Source organism: Microcaecilia unicolor, unplaced genomic scaffold, assembly GCF_901765095.1.
Source record: "Microcaecilia unicolor unplaced genomic scaffold, aMicUni1.1, whole genome shotgun sequence".
Taxonomy (NCBI): domain Eukaryota; kingdom Metazoa; phylum Chordata; class Amphibia; order Gymnophiona; family Siphonopidae; genus Microcaecilia; species Microcaecilia unicolor.
In genome coordinates this window covers 110,333-125,795 of record NW_021963021.1, presented here as the reverse complement: position 1 = coordinate 125,795, position 15,463 = coordinate 110,333, and the positions used below count along the sequence as shown (strand labels likewise).

The 15,463-nt window shown below is 47.3% G+C and overlaps 1 protein-coding gene across 1 annotated transcript in view; it reads right to left on the bottom strand.

The window, feature by feature from the left end:
* Positions 1–14,105, bottom strand: part of LOC115458763 (serine/threonine-protein phosphatase 6 regulatory ankyrin repeat subunit A) — a gene marked incomplete at its 3' end in the record, with an annotated part of 235,790 nt that extends 221,685 nt beyond the window's left edge. Inside the window, 1 exon segment of the mRNA XM_030188574.1 lies at positions 14,088–14,105.
* Between the last annotated feature and the right edge of the window lie 1,358 nt (positions 14,106–15,463).

Genomic DNA, 15,463 nt, shown 5'->3' with positions numbered 1-15,463 from the left:
AACCACCGGGAAGGGGATGGCCGTAGACATCTCCCGGACAAAGGAAGCGAAAGACAGGCTCTCAGGAGGGGAAAGCTGTCTTTCAGGAGAGGGAGTGGGATCGGAAGGAAGACCCTCAGACTCTTCGTCAGAGAAATATCTGATGTCTTCTTCCTCTTCCCACAAGGCCTCACCATCGGTGTCAGACACAAGTTCACGGACCTGTGTCTGCAACCGTGCCCGGCTCGACTCCGTGGAACCACAGCCACGGTGGGAGCGTCGAGAGGTAGACTCCCTCGCCCGCACCGGCGAAGCTCCCTCCGCCGACGTAGTCGGGGAGCCTTCCTGGGAGGCTACCGCAGTCGGTACCGCAAGCGGCACCGATGTCGGAGACCTCACCCCGGACAATGGGCCAGCCGGCGCCTGGCTCGACGATACCGGTGGCGCAAGCACCCCCGGTACCGGAGGGGTAGGGCGCAACAGCTCTCCCAGGATCTCTGGGAGAACGGCCCGGAGACTCTCGTTCAGAGCGGCTGTAGAAAAAGGCATGGAAGCCGATGCAGGCGTCGATGTCAGAGTCTGTTCCGGGTGTGGAGGCTGTTCCGGGCTGTCCAAAGGGAAGCGCATCGACACCTCTTGAACAGAGGGCGAGCGTTCCTCTCGGTGCCGATGCCTACTGGGTGCCGACTCCCTCGGCGACCCAGAGCTCTCGGTGCCGACATGGGAAGGGGACCGGTGACGATGCTTCTTCGACTTCTTGGGACGAAGCATGTCACCGGAGCTTCCCGGCACCGACGAGGAGGACGTAGAATCCAGCCGTCGCTTCCTCGGGGCCGAGACCGAAGGAGGTCGGTCTTGGGGGGGGCTGTACCGCAGGAGCCCTCGGAATGTGGGGAGACCCACTCGAAGGCTCACCGCCACCAGCAGGGGAATGGACAGCCCTCACCTGCACTCCAGACGAAGCACCACCGTCCGACGACATCAGCAGCCGAGGAGGTCTCGATACCGACGCCGACGCAGCCTTCTGATGTCGCCCTGATGCAGAGGGCCGATGCCTCGATGCACTCGATGCAATCGGGGGCAAAGATGAAGGTCCAGGCACCGACGACGTCGAAGCAGTCGATACTCCCGGTGCCGATGCCGACGAAGAGCCCGAGAACAAAATGTTCCACTGGGCTAACCTCGCTACCTAAGTCCGCTTTTGTAAAAGGGAACACAGACTACAGGCCTGAGGGCGGTGCCCAGCCCCCAGACACTGAAGACACGACGCGTGCCTGTCAGTGAGCGAGATTACCCGGGCGCACTGGGTGCACTTCTTGAAGCCGCTGGAAGACTTCGATGTCATGGGCGGAAAAATCGCGCCAGCGAGATCAAAACTCGAAATGGCGAAAATGGCACCGCAAAAATAGGGGGAAGAAAAACTTCGACCGAGGCCTAAATAGGGCCTACCCCGACGACGAAAGAAAACTTACCGGGGCAAAGACTGGAAGTACGGGAAGGGAGAAAACCATAAAGGTCTCCTTCCGACACCTTTTTTTTTTTTTTTTTTTTTGAACGAAGTCGATAAAATGACGCGCGAGGTCAACTTTGGGGCGCGAACGGCGAAACACGACCGTACCGAGCGCGGACAAAAGAAGACTGGCCGGCACGAGCCGGTTCGGGCGGGAAGACGGCCGCGCATGCGCGGTGCGCATCGGCGCGCGAGGACTAGCAAAGGACTTTGCTAGAAAGTGTTCCGATTGGAGGGGCTGCCGTGGACGTCACCCATCAGTGAGAACAAGCAGCCTGCTTGTCCTCGGAGAATAAAGTATACAGGACAACCTAATAACAATGCATTACAATAATCAAAATATGAGAATATGATTGCATGAACCACTTCTAAAATCTGCTTGTGACAAAAAAACTTTAGCCTTCTAACTACTCTCAATTTTAAACACATTGTCCACAATGCTTCATATTTGTGCCCGATGATGGTTAGAGAAAAATAAGGGGCTCTTGTTAGGGTTAAAAAAAAACCCACTCCTTACTTCCTTTTTAAAGCAGTATGGTACAAAACACAATCATTCCTTTAGATTCCTCATTCTGCACTTAGGTTAAGCTAGCTCTCCCAGGGTTACTCAACACACATAGCTGAAACCTGTTTAACATTACAGATAACAGTGAATAGCTCATTAACGCTTACAAGCATGACAGGAACATCTTGCACACTCTGGTTGTAATCCTTAACAGTAAGCCTTTAACAGCCCAACAGTTACAAACCCAGTTTCCAGGCTCAATCCCTCTTGAGCTATTGCAGCAGGAAGAAGTCTCCTACCCTACTTCTCTAGTACAGCTGCTATTCCCTATTTCCAACACATAATTATTCCCACAGCTTGCAACACTAACTACTGGGTTTACACTTAATCTACCCGATGGGGTTTCTCATCCACCAAGAGAGCAAAGGCAACATTTTAATCCCTGGATACCTTTGCCAGTTTAAAGCCAATCAATTTGTACTCCCAGAACTCTCATCTTCCCGTTTCTGTGGGGAAACTCCCATGGAATTCCAATTTGCTCCAGGTTTTCCCTAGCCAGGAGTTTTCTCTCTTTTCACCTTCTAGTCCTTGCTATGCCTGGCTCTGCTTCGTTATCATGCGGCTAGGAAAGCGAATAGAATGTTGGGTATTATCAGGAAAGGTATGGAAAACAGGTGTGAGGATGTTATAATGCCGTTGTATCGCTCCATGGTGCGACCGCACCTTGAGTATTGTGTTCAATTCTGGTCGCCGCATCTCAAGAAAGATATAGTAGAATTGGAAAAGGTGCAGCGAAGGGCGACTAAAATGATAGCGGGGATGGGACGACTTCCCTATGAAGAAAGACTAAGGAGGCTAGGGCTATACAGCTTGGAGAAGAGACGGCTGAGGGGAGACATGATAGAGGTATATAAAATAATGAGTGGAGTGGAACAGGTGGATGTGAAGCGTCTGTTCACGCTTTCCAAAAATACTAGGACTAGGGGGCATGCAATGAAACTACAGTGTAGTAAATTTAAAACAAATCGGAGAAATTTTTTCTTCACCCAACGTGTAATTAAACTCTGGAATTTGTTGCCGGAGAAAGTGGTGAAGGCGGTTAGCTTAGCAGAGTTTAAAAAGGGGTTGGACGGTTTCCTAAATGACAAGTCCATAAACCGCTACTAAACGGACTTGGAAAACTCCAAAATTCCAGGAATAACATGTATAGAATGTTTGTACGTTTGGTAAGCTTGCCAGGTGCCCTTGGCCTGGATTGGCCGCTGTCGTGGACAGGATGCTGGGCTCGATGGACCCTTGGTCTTTTCCCAGTATGGCATTACTTATGTACTTATGCTAGGACTTTTAGGTTTCTCAGCTCCAGGGATTTTCACCCTAACCTTCTGCTCTTCTCTTCCTTCTGTCTCTCTGACCAGCAAAATTTCTTTTTAAATGCTTCTTCTGGTTCAGCCAAAGAGCTATTAATTTAGTGCAGCTGAGATACTGCTGATCTACTTCCACCACTCCTCAGTATCTCCTCCTCTCTTTTCTCTCCCTATAGACCTCCTGTTTATCAGGTAAGTCACTTATCTGTGTCCTCCTCCTCCACCATCATTTCTCTACTTCATTCCTTCCATCATACCACACCATATGTCTGGAATAAGCATCCTAAGTAGGTATATGATGCTCTGTCTCTGGCCCTATTGAAACCCTGGCTAAAATTCCACCTTTTTGAGCGAACATTTAAATGTTAACCCTCTGTCTAATACCCATATTGTTTTAATCAATCCCATAATAAATGGAACTCTGTTTTGCCTAGCTTGTAGGCTGTCACTGCTATCCAACAGGGATTGTCTTATATGCGTTTGTGTTCTGCATAGGACTAACAGCACTAACGAAATGCTACGCATTAGTAGTAAATGAGTGCTTCACAAAGTAGCTGGTTCAGGAACTGATAAGAAGGTAACTATTTTAGACCTAGTCCTTAGTGAAATTCATGATTTGGTGTTAGACGTAACAGTGTTGGGGCCACTAAGCAAAAGTGATCAGAACGTAACGTCAACATACATTGTAACATAGTAAATGACGGCAGATAAAGACCTGTACGGTCCATCCAGTCTGTCCAACAAGATAAACTCATTTTACATGGTATGTGATACTTTCTATGTATACCCGAGTTTGATTTGTCCTTGCCTTTCTCAGGGCACAGACCGTAGAAGTCTGCCCAGTATTGTTCTTATACTAAGCTCTGAAGCAAACATTGAAACCCCTTAAAATTTACACTTCAGCCCATCCCTAACTATTCAGTCATGATCAGGGCGTAGACCATAGAAGTCTGCCCAGCTCCCGTTTTGTTTCCCAATTACCGGCATCGCCACCCAATCTCTGCTAAGATTCCATGGAACCATTCCTTCTAAACAGGACTCCCTTGTGTTTATCCCACACATGCTTGAATTCCATTACCGTTTTCATCTCCACCACCTCCCGCAGGAGGGCATTCCACATATCCACCACCCTCTCTGTGAAAAAATACTTCCTAACATTAGTCCTGAGTCTGCCCCCCTTCAACCTCAATCCATGCCCTCCAGTTCTACCAACTTCCCGTCTCCGGAAAAGGTTCATTTGCACATTAACACCATTCAAATATTTGAACGTCTGTATCATGTCACCCCTGTTTCTTGGGCGAAAGTGAAGGATATACAATCTGCTAGCCAATTGGAGATTGTGCGTTTTCCGATGGCGACTCTCCTCCTGTTGGGATCAAAAGAAACAAACAACTGGGTGACTGTCTAAAGGGCTTTGTCCACTCCACGTAAAAGGCCAATGCTCTCTTGCAATCCAAGGTGTGCAAACTGCTTTCGCCAGGACTTGTATGAGGATGGGGAAAGAATGTTGGCAAGACAATTGACTGGTTCAGATAGAACTCCGACACCACCTTTAGCAGGAACTTAGGGTGCATGCAGAGGACTACTCTGTTGTGATGGAACTTAATATAAGGTGCATGCGCTACCAAGGCCTGAAGCTCACTGATTCTACGAGCTGAAATAACAGCCACCAAGAAAATGACCTTCCAGGTCAAGTACTTCAGATGACAGGAATTCAGTGGCTCAAAAGGAGCTTTCATCAGCTGGGTGAGAACAATGTTGAGATCCCATGACACTGGCGGAGGTTTGACAGGGGGCTTTCAAAAAAACAAACCTCTCATGAAGAGAACTAAAGGCTGTCCAGAAATAGGCTTACCCTCTACACGGCGATGATAAGCACTAATCGCACTAAGGTGAACTCTTATGGAGTTGGTCTTGAGACCAGACTCTGACAAGTGTAGAAGGTATTCAAGCAGGGTCTGTGTAGGACAAGAATGAGGATCTAGGGCCTTGCTGTCACACCAGATGGCAAATCTCCTCCATTTGAAAGAGTAACACCTCTTCGTCGAACCTTTCCTGGAAGCAAGCAAGACTCGGGAGACACCCTCTGAAAGACCCAAGGAGGAAAATTCTAAGCTCTCAACATCCAGACCGTGAGAGTCAGAGACGGGAGGTTGGGTTGTAGAAGCGACCCCTCGTTCTGAGTGTTGAGAGTTGGAAAACACTCCAATTTCCATGGTTCTTCGGAGGACAACTCCAGAAGAAGAGGGAATCAGATCTGATGTGGCCAGAAGGGTGCAATCAGGATCATGGTTCCGTAGTCTAGCTTGAGCTTCAGCAAAATCTTCCCTACTAGAAGTATGGGAGGATACTCATACAGAAGACCTGTTCCCCCAATGCAGAAGAAAGGCATCTGACGCTAGTCTTTCGTGGGCCTGAAGCCTGGAACAGAAGTGAGGGACTTTGTGATTGATCTGAGTGGCAAGAAGATCCACTGAGGGGCTGCCCCACGCTCGGAAGATCTTGCGGACTACGCCCATGTTCAGTGACCACTCGTGAGGTTGAATTATCCTGCTCAGCCTGTCGGCCAGACTGTTGTTTACGCCTGCCAGATAAGTAGCTTGGAGAAACATGCCATGACGGCGTGCCCAAAGCCACATCTAGATGGCTTCCTGACACAGAGGGTGAGATCCAGTGCCCCCCCTGCTTGTTGGTGTAGTACATGGCAACCTGTCTGTCTGAATTAAGATTAATTGGTTGGACAGCTGATCTCTGAAAGCCTTTAGAGCGTTCCAGATCGCTCTTAATTCTAGGAGGTTGATCTGCAGACCTTTTTCCTGAAAGGACCAGGCTCCCTGAGTGTGGAGCCCATCTACATGAGCTCCCCACCCCAGGAGAGATGCATCTGTCGTCAGCACTTTCTCTGGCTGAGAAACTTGGAATGGTCGCCCCATGGTCAAATTTGATCGAATCGTCCACCACTGAAGAGAATTCCGAAAGCTGGTGGACAGTTGGACTAGATCTTCTAGATCCCCCGCAGCTTGAAACCACTGTGAAGCTAGGGTCCATTGAGCTGATCTCATATGTAGACATTCTATGGGTGTTACATGAACAGTGGAGGCCATGTGCCCCAGAAGTCTCAACATCTGCCGAGCCATGACCTGCTGAGACGCTTGAACCGTGGACACTAGGGACAGAAGGTTGTCCGCCCTTGCCTCGGGAAGATAAGCTCGAGCTATCTGAGTGTTCAACAGGGCTCCAATGAATTCCTATTTTTAGACTGGGGTGAGATGGGACTTGGGATAATTTATGACGAACCCCAGTAGCTCTAGCACCCGAATAGTCATTTGCATGGACTCCAGAGCACCCTCCTTCGAGGTGCTCTTCACCAGCCAATCGTCAAGATAAGGAAACACATGCATTCCCAGTCTGCGTACCGACGCTGCGACTACAGCTAGGCATTTGGTAAACTCTCTGGGCACAGACGCCAGGCCAAAAGGCAGTACACAGTACTGAGTTCCCAGCCGAAATCGAAGATACTTCCTGTGAGCTGGAAGTATCGAGATGTGGGTGTAAGCATCCTTTAAGTCCAGAGAGCATAGCCAATCATTTTCCTGAATCATGGGAAGAAGGGTGCCCAGGGAAACCATCCTGAACTTTTCTCGGACAAGAAATTTGTTCAGGGCCCTTAGGTTTAGGATGGGACGTATCCCGTTTTCTTTTGCACAAGGAAGTACCTGGAATAGAATCCCAGCCCTTCTTCCCCTGGTGGAACAGATTCGACCGCTTGGGCCTGTAGAAGGGTGGAGAGTTCCTCTGCAAGTACCTGTTTGTGCTGGGAACTGTAAGAATGAGCTCCCAGCTGACAATTTGGAGGTTTGGATTGCAGATTGAGGGCGTACCCTGACCGGACTATTTGAAGAACCCACCGGTCGGAGATTATGAGGCCAACTTCGGTGAAAAAATATCAACCTCCCCCCCGACCAGCAAGTCGTCCGGTATGGACACTTTTACTGAGACTATGCTGAACTGGAGCCAGTCAAAAGCCCGTCCCTTGCTTTTGCTGGGGAGCCGCAGAGGTCTTAGGTGCACGCTGTTGACGAGAACGAGCATGCTGGGGCTGAGCCTGGACAGGCTGCCGAGAAGCAGAAGTGTACCTACGCCTAGCATAGGAATAGGGAGCACTCCTCTTCCGTCCAAAAAACCTCCTAGATGAGGAGGAAGTAGCAGAAAACGCCCGGCGGGAGAGAGAATCCATAGCATCATTGTGCTTCTTTGAGCTAGTCAACCAGATCCTCTACTTCTCACCAAAAAGGTTATCACCCGGCAAGGAACATCCGCCATCCGCTGCTGGACCGAATGATCCAGGTCAAAGACACACAGCCATGAGAGTCTGCGCATCACTATACCTTGGGCAGCGATCCTGGATGTTACATCAAAAGTGTCAAACATACCCCTGGCCAGGAATTTTCGACAAGACTTCTGCTGCCTGACCACCTGACGAAAAAGCTCGGCCTGCTCCGTAGGGAGGGCATCAACCAACCTAGACAATTGCCTCACTGAGTTCCGCAAGTGGATGCTCATGAAGAGCTGGTATGTCTGGATTTTGGCAGCGAGCATAGCGGCCTGATACACCTTCCTCCCAAAAGAGTCCAAGGTCCTAGATTCTCTGCCTGGGGGCGCCAAGGCATAGTCCCTAGTACTCTTGGCTCTTTTGAGAATGGAGTCCACTACCATGGAATTGTGAGGTAGTTGAGACTTCATCAATCCAGGTTCCCCGTGGATCCAATATTGGGATTCAGTTCTTTTCAAGGTCACGGGGTTAGACAGAGGGAACGACCAGTTTCACATAAGGACTTCCTTCAGTACATTATGCAAATGAGCCGTTGCAGCCTCTCTAGGTGGAGAAGGATAATCCAGGACCTTGAGCATCTCAGCCCTGGGCTCATCCTCAACCTCCATAGGGAAGGGAATAGCCACAGCCATTTCCCGGGCAAAGGAGGTAAAGGATAGACTCTCCGGTGGAGACCGTCTCCTTTCTGGTGGAGGGGAAGGTTCAGAAGGAATCCCATAGGACTCATCAGATGAAAAGTACCTGGGATCCTCCTCTTCCTCCCACAAACGCTCATCTTCAGTATCGGACAAGACATCTCTCAGAGCAGTCCAAAACTGAGCCTGCCTCGACACCGAGGAACGATGTCCTCGATGGCGGTGCCGAGAAGTCGATGCCCGCCTGGACTCTGATGAAGCTTCCTCCACCGACGTCGAAGGAGAGTCGACCTGGGTGGCAGGCGGCATCGAGGTCGGGGACCTCACCACAGGTGAAGGGCCAGATACCGCTGCAGCAGACGGTATGGAAGGCGCAAGCACTCCCAACACCGAAGCAGACTGGCACAGTAACCCATTCAGAAGCACTGGAAGCAGGGCCCTGATGCGCTCGTCTAGAGCCGCCATCGAACAAGCCTGCGGGGTTGGTATAGGAGCCGGCTGCAGAATCTGTCGAGGCTCGGGAGCAGGTATCGGGCTGCTAGACAGACGCATCGGCACCTCCTGAATACAGGGGGAGCGATCCTCTTAGCGCCGATGCTTCTCGGGTGCCGAATCCCTCGACACCCTGGAGCTTCGGGACCGCGTGTTGAAGGAGAACAATGATGGTGCTTCTTCACCTTCGCTCGACACCCGTCATCTGAGACTCCTCAGTACCAATGAGGAAGATGTGGATCCTCACGTCTCCTCGGGGCCGGGTCTGACAAAGGTCAGTCCTGGGGGGGCCTGCATACAGGAGGCCTCGGACAGGTGGAGACCCACTCGATGCCTCACTGCTCCCAGCACGAGTTGGTTGTTCTGCAGCCATTACCTTCGCTCCCGACATTCAAGCATCCCTCAATGTCGATTGCCGCCGACCTCGGTACCGATGTCAAAGGACCGAGCCCCAAAAAGCTTCTCTCGTTAGGCCTCAAAGAGACACTTGAGTCCGTTTCTTCATGCGAAGACACAGACTACAAGCGGCTGGGCTATGGACGGGCCCAAGGCACTGGATACACTAGAGGTGGGTATCGGTACCCGAGATGGTCCGGTTGCACAGAGTATATCACTTGAAAGCCGCTGGGTGTCTTCGATGACATGGAAGAAAAAATGGCTTCGGCGAAATCAAAAGATGTGAGTCGTGCCTGTTAAAAGAAAAAAAGGCACAAAAAGAAAGGAACAACCCGACCGCGCAGCCTAAGCGGCTGCGTCGAAAAAGAAAGGAAACTTTAAAAGGGCAAAAAAATAAAGAACTACAGGAAAAAAATATTTTTTTAACTATATATTTCGAACAAGGAAAAAGAAATAAGGCAAAAAGCCGCAAAAACGAAGAACTCTTTCCCGGGCCTGAGAGAAGCGGGGAAAACTTGACCTCACCTCACTGCAGAGAAAAAATAACTGAGCGGGACTGCTCGCGTGAGGGGTGGGAAGTTGTCCGCGCATGTGCGGTTCGCAGCGCCAGAAGGCTCTGGCAAACTTTTTAAAAATTTTTTGCTTGCAAAATTGCCGATTCCTGGGCCAAAGTGGACGTCGACCCACATGTGAGAACAAGCAGCCTGCTTGTCCTCGGAGAACAGAAATTTTCCTCTGCTCAATGGATCTTAGAAGTTGACTAAAAGAAAAATAACAGCTCCAAAGGCATGTAAGCCTCAGTCTATCGAAAACACTGAAAATATGCATAAAACACCCCACCAGAAGAGGAGTTTTAAGTTACAGTAATGGCTAGAATGTTGGGTGGGGAGGGGAAAGAGAGGGAGGCTGGGGGATGAGGGACCCAGGTTCACCAAGATTCATCTAAGTTCAGTAAGGACTTGGAACATGACTTGAGCTAATCCAACCAGCAACAACACCCTGATCAACTGACACCTAGACAAACGGGGGCATAAGTTGACAGACTAGCACCACAGAGGAACTACATGATCTGTTACCATCCACTTGGGGACAGAGAAGAATAATACTGTTCCAACTAAATTCCTCCTTAAGGGTATTGTGCAGCATGAAATGTTTGTTTTCCCTGTCTCCATCTGCTGGTAGAAGGACACCACTCATTCCATCACCTTTCCAAAATATTACCACAGAGCAACACAGGAAAAGACAGAAAAATTAAGTGAAGCAACTACACTTACTGTTACCCCCCCTCCCCCCCCCCCCCGCCCCACACAAACACATATTTATTTATTGAGATTTACCACCTTTTTGAAGAAATTTATTCCACAGCAGTGTACAAGAATAAGCTGAATACAAGCAACAGACAATTACAGTAATACTAATATTCACAAACAGATATAATACGCTACTTACACTGTCAACACAATATACAACAAAACATGTTAACAGACAGAATGGGGGTGTAAGAAAAGAGTAACAGGAGTTAGAAAAAAGGAGGGGTTAATTAAAGAAAGTTGAACACGAAGTCAGAAGGGTGTATTAATATAATCTCAGCTAGGGTAGGATACCTTTCCTGTAACAATAGCTGATAAACATGGCACTGAAATGCACCTTTCAATCCACCTTAACCAAAATGTATTAATTTATATACCCTTCCACAATACCCCTACCTAAACACACAACTCCAATCTCCTTACAGATACATCCATCTAACAGTCCTTCTCCTCCCCCCCCCCCTCCACATACATGAACCCACGACCAGTTATTGAGGTATTGGAGCATGCCCTCCAATATTTCAAACATATGACATGCACACAACCCTCTCCACTATAGCATCAAACTTACCGATAATTCGTCACTTAAGAGAAGAACCAAATCGTGCCCAGCTTTAAGGGGGTCTTTTACAAAAGATTAGTTCGAGTTACACAGGAATAAATAGGACTTGCTGCAGATAACTCAAACTAACCTTTAGTAAAAGACTCCCAAGGCAGCTTACACATTTATTTTCCCTGGCCTTTGGAGAAGAGTCAGATCATGACTTTGGATAATTATGGAAAAGCACCAGCACCACTACTACTCTTTTATCTCTACTTATTTATAGATTTATTTCCTTTTTTTTCTAGTATTTTATTGTAAACTACAGCTATACCGAATAGCAAATTTTTACAATTTGGTCAAATATCAAGAATGGGCATTGAGCTTTAAAATAACAAATAATAAAAGAGGCAATGTGAAATTGGAGATCAAGCATTTATTCAGCAGGATTTAGCACAGCAGAGTCTTGCATTATTTGTACTTAAATTTATCATTATTTGACCGAATATGAAAATGTATTTGGGGCACTATTCACAGCCAAATCAAACTGAATATGAATATTTGGTACAGCCGTATTGTAAACTGCTTTGCTGTTATCTTTGCCCAAAGTTGAAAGGTAGCACAACAAAACACCAAATAAAACCAAATAATAATACCCACTCATACACCCCCTTACTCCCTAAACACATGCATATGCACATCTCTAATTATATACACTGCCCAATCCCTCCAATACTCTACCCACAAACTTCCCACACAACCATAACCCCCTCCCCCCAAAACAGAAAGCACTCCAACACCAATCCACACATACTCCTTCTACAAACCTATGCTGGAAGCATACCTAAAAAATTATATTTCCCGTTTTCCTACTTCTATTCTCTATTATGATCCAAGTGCATTTAGTTCTATTTTATCTTGGAACTTGGAAATATCACAACTGGCTTAGGGGCCCATTTACTAAAGCTTAGTGCACACTAACAGACATTAGAATTTGTTAAGTGCCATGTAGCCCATAGGCATAAAACAGGACAGAGGAGCATTTAGTACACACTAATGTCTGTTAGCACACACTAAGCTTTAGTAAAAGGACCCCTTAGAGAAGGAGAATACAGAGTTTCAAAGTAAACCTACATGTTACAATCTGCAGCTCCCAGTTTCCTCTACCAGCTCAATGATAAAATACAATGTTTGGATCACTGTGTAGTTCAAACCATAAGTTGGGTTCCAGGTGGCAGTAGGATACTTCAAGAAATGCTTGAGGGTTAGTAGGTCAAAGAGGGGACAGGAATAGAGGATTATGGCCCAGATGCATCAACCAAACGTAAAAAAATGTAAAACGTAAAAGTCCTTAACGAATTTTAAAAAAGCGAAGAATGCACCAAAAAAAAAAAGCCTTTAATGTTTGGTACGGTATTGTAAAAGTACAATGCATTAAAGATTCGTTAAATTGGTGTAATCCCCCGTCGGTAATCGGCCCCCTAAAGCATGCGCAGAAGCAGCCAAGCGTTATGCTGGCTGCTCTGCGCATGCCACAAACGTCAAAACAAAACAAAAAAACCAAACACAAAAACGTGGCTCCCCGCTTCCCCCTGCATAAACAAATCAGGATCGGGAGGGCAAAGGCGCTCGTTATGAGCGTCCTGTAAGGACGGCCTTGCCCCCCCCCCCCCCCCCCACCCGGGGTCGCCGCTGCTCCCCGCTTCTCCTGTATGAAATAAAAATTAAAACAACCTACGTATTAAACCTACGTAGATTGCTTACGTCAGACGGGGGGCTGCGAGGGGGGGGGATCGGGACGTGCGAGCGGTTAACTCTGTGATCCTAGCAGGAGAGTGCAGTTGAAGAAGTCCTCCTCAAGACTCCAAAAGGACGTCCTTCACAAACCCCCCCTTTCTAACAAAAGACCTCTTTCATTGTGATCCCCTTTAGCTCAGCATAGAGACCTGGGCCCGCCCCCGGCTTGGGGAAACAGAGGAAGGGAGGGGGACCAGGGCAGCTTAAAGTTGTTTACAGACCGGGAAATTGGCTTCAGAGAGAGGCAGAAGTGATTTTCTTTTAATTTAATACAGGGGGAGCGGGGAGCAGCGTCGACCTCGGGCGGTGGGGGGGGGGGGGGGCAAGGGCATCCATACAGGACGCTCCTGATGAGCGCCTTTGCCCCCTCCCGATCCTTTTTTGCTTTTTGGGGGTTTTTCAGTTTTTATGCAGGGGGAAGCGGGGAGCCACATGTTTGTGTGGGTTTTTTTTTGTATTTTCCAAACATGCCAGCTTGGATTTTATGCTGCAGGGAGAAGCAGAGAGCAGTGTCTGTATGACAGCTCAGGCCTTAACGACAGGTCTGACTTCACGTTAAATATATCACAGTAAATGATTCGTTGCAATCGTCGGTATGGGTAGTGCATTGTGAATTGTTCACATTTCAATTGGAAGTGATTCGTTTGCATTCCGTTTTCGTAGCTGCTAGCGTCGTCGGAAAATGGCCTTTATGCATGCTACGGCTGAAAAATTTTTCTTCGTTAAGAGGGTCGTTAAAGTTTTGTGCATCTGGGCCTATGAGGGGGAGAGAAAGCAAAGTCTTGTTTATGTGCCCTCCAGCCTTCCTCTTGTAATCTAGCCCAATTTGCTGATAGTTTTGTAGCCTTTACTGTGTACAACACATGAAATCAGAGCCATAATTATGATAACTACTGAGTGGAAGAGTGGCCTAGTGGTTAGGGTGGTGACTTTGGTCCTGGGGAAACTGAGACTGAGTTCGATTCCCAACTTCAGGCACAGGCAAGCTCCTTGTGACTCTGGGCAAGTCACTTAAACCATCCATTGCCCCATGTAAGCCGAATTGAAACCTGCCATGAGTGGGTAAGCGCGGGGTACAAATGTAACAACAACAAAAAATTTTGGAGACAACTTATTCAGCCGAGTTACCTTGTGTTACATGAATTTTTAAACATTGTGCGTTAGGGGGTATTTTTTTGGTGATAACACAAATGGACAAAGTAGAAATAAAGAGAGCAACACTTACCTCTGCATGGCCACTAAAGGCTGATGATGCAGTGCAGTTCTACCAGCTCGATCTGACACATTTACATTACTCAGAAGAGGAACCAAAGCCTCAGCACATTTTACAGCTTTATTCGCAGCTGCAATGTGCAGGGCGTCTGCCAGTTTTTATCACGGGCATTGACATCAGCTGAATGCTTCAATAATACCTGAACCAGCATCCTAAAAAAAAAGACCAAGAAAGAAAAAAAATGATTAAAGAAAAAGTTTTTAACGAATAGAGCTTTAACTGTATGGTATATTTTTGCCTGTGAAGGCTTGTGTTTTTCTCTCAGAAATGGTTATATATAGAGTTAAAGAAGATTTTCAGCTCTCTAGTCCCCGTACTTGGAGTCAAAATATGACTCTACCTATTCCCATCAGAATAGGAAACAGATCCCTCAACTTCAGGAAGAGGCTAAAAACCTTCTCTTCTCAAACACTGCTTCATAACAACCTATCATTACTTCTACTTCCTAGTATTAGATTGTAAGCTCTGTCGAGCAGGGACTGTCTCTTCATGTTCAAGTGTGCAGCGCTGCATATGTCTAGTAGCGCTTTAGAAATGATAAGTAGTAGTAGTAGTATCATTCATTTCCTTTCCTTAATGTTTTTAGTCTCAAGCATTACACACAATGGTCTCTATGTTTTCTCATACCTCACACCAACACTATCTGCTTTGTCTCCCCTAGAATGTAACCCACAATGAACCTGGAAAGGGGATATTAGTGGTATACAAGAACTGAATTGAATAGCTATGGACAAAAAAAATATTTGATACAGAGATAACCTAATGAATTCTATATAGTTGCACATGTGCAGCTGACATCAACATTGCCTCCAACATGTATACACAGATGAACAAACATGTCCCCCACCACAAGTACTCACTCACATTAAACATTGCCGAAAAGAATGAAACAAGCACAAAAAAAAAAAAAAAAACCCCTTACATGTACGGAACAAAAGATGAAGTAGGAAAATGGTCTAAGCATGGTCTTGACAACCTTCTTCTCCCAAGCCCTCAAATTGGCTCACTTTTTTTTTTCACTTAAAACTTCCAGTCCTAGCCATATTTACTGACATTTATGTCACGGTATGAAGGTGTCTTGCACACTGTCACTAAGAATTTGCTATACAGTATGGACAAACAGCAGCAACGTTAAAAATAAATAAATATTCACCCCCCCCCCCCCCCACAATGAGGGTTGTTTTTCTGAATATCCAGTTTTTGTGTAGGAGAGGAAGAATTCTAGGGGCCTTGCCATCACACCAGACAGCAAAACCTTCCACTTAAAACACTGGATCTCCTAATGCAGAGGTAGGCAACTCCGGTCCTCGACAGCCGCAGGCAGGCAG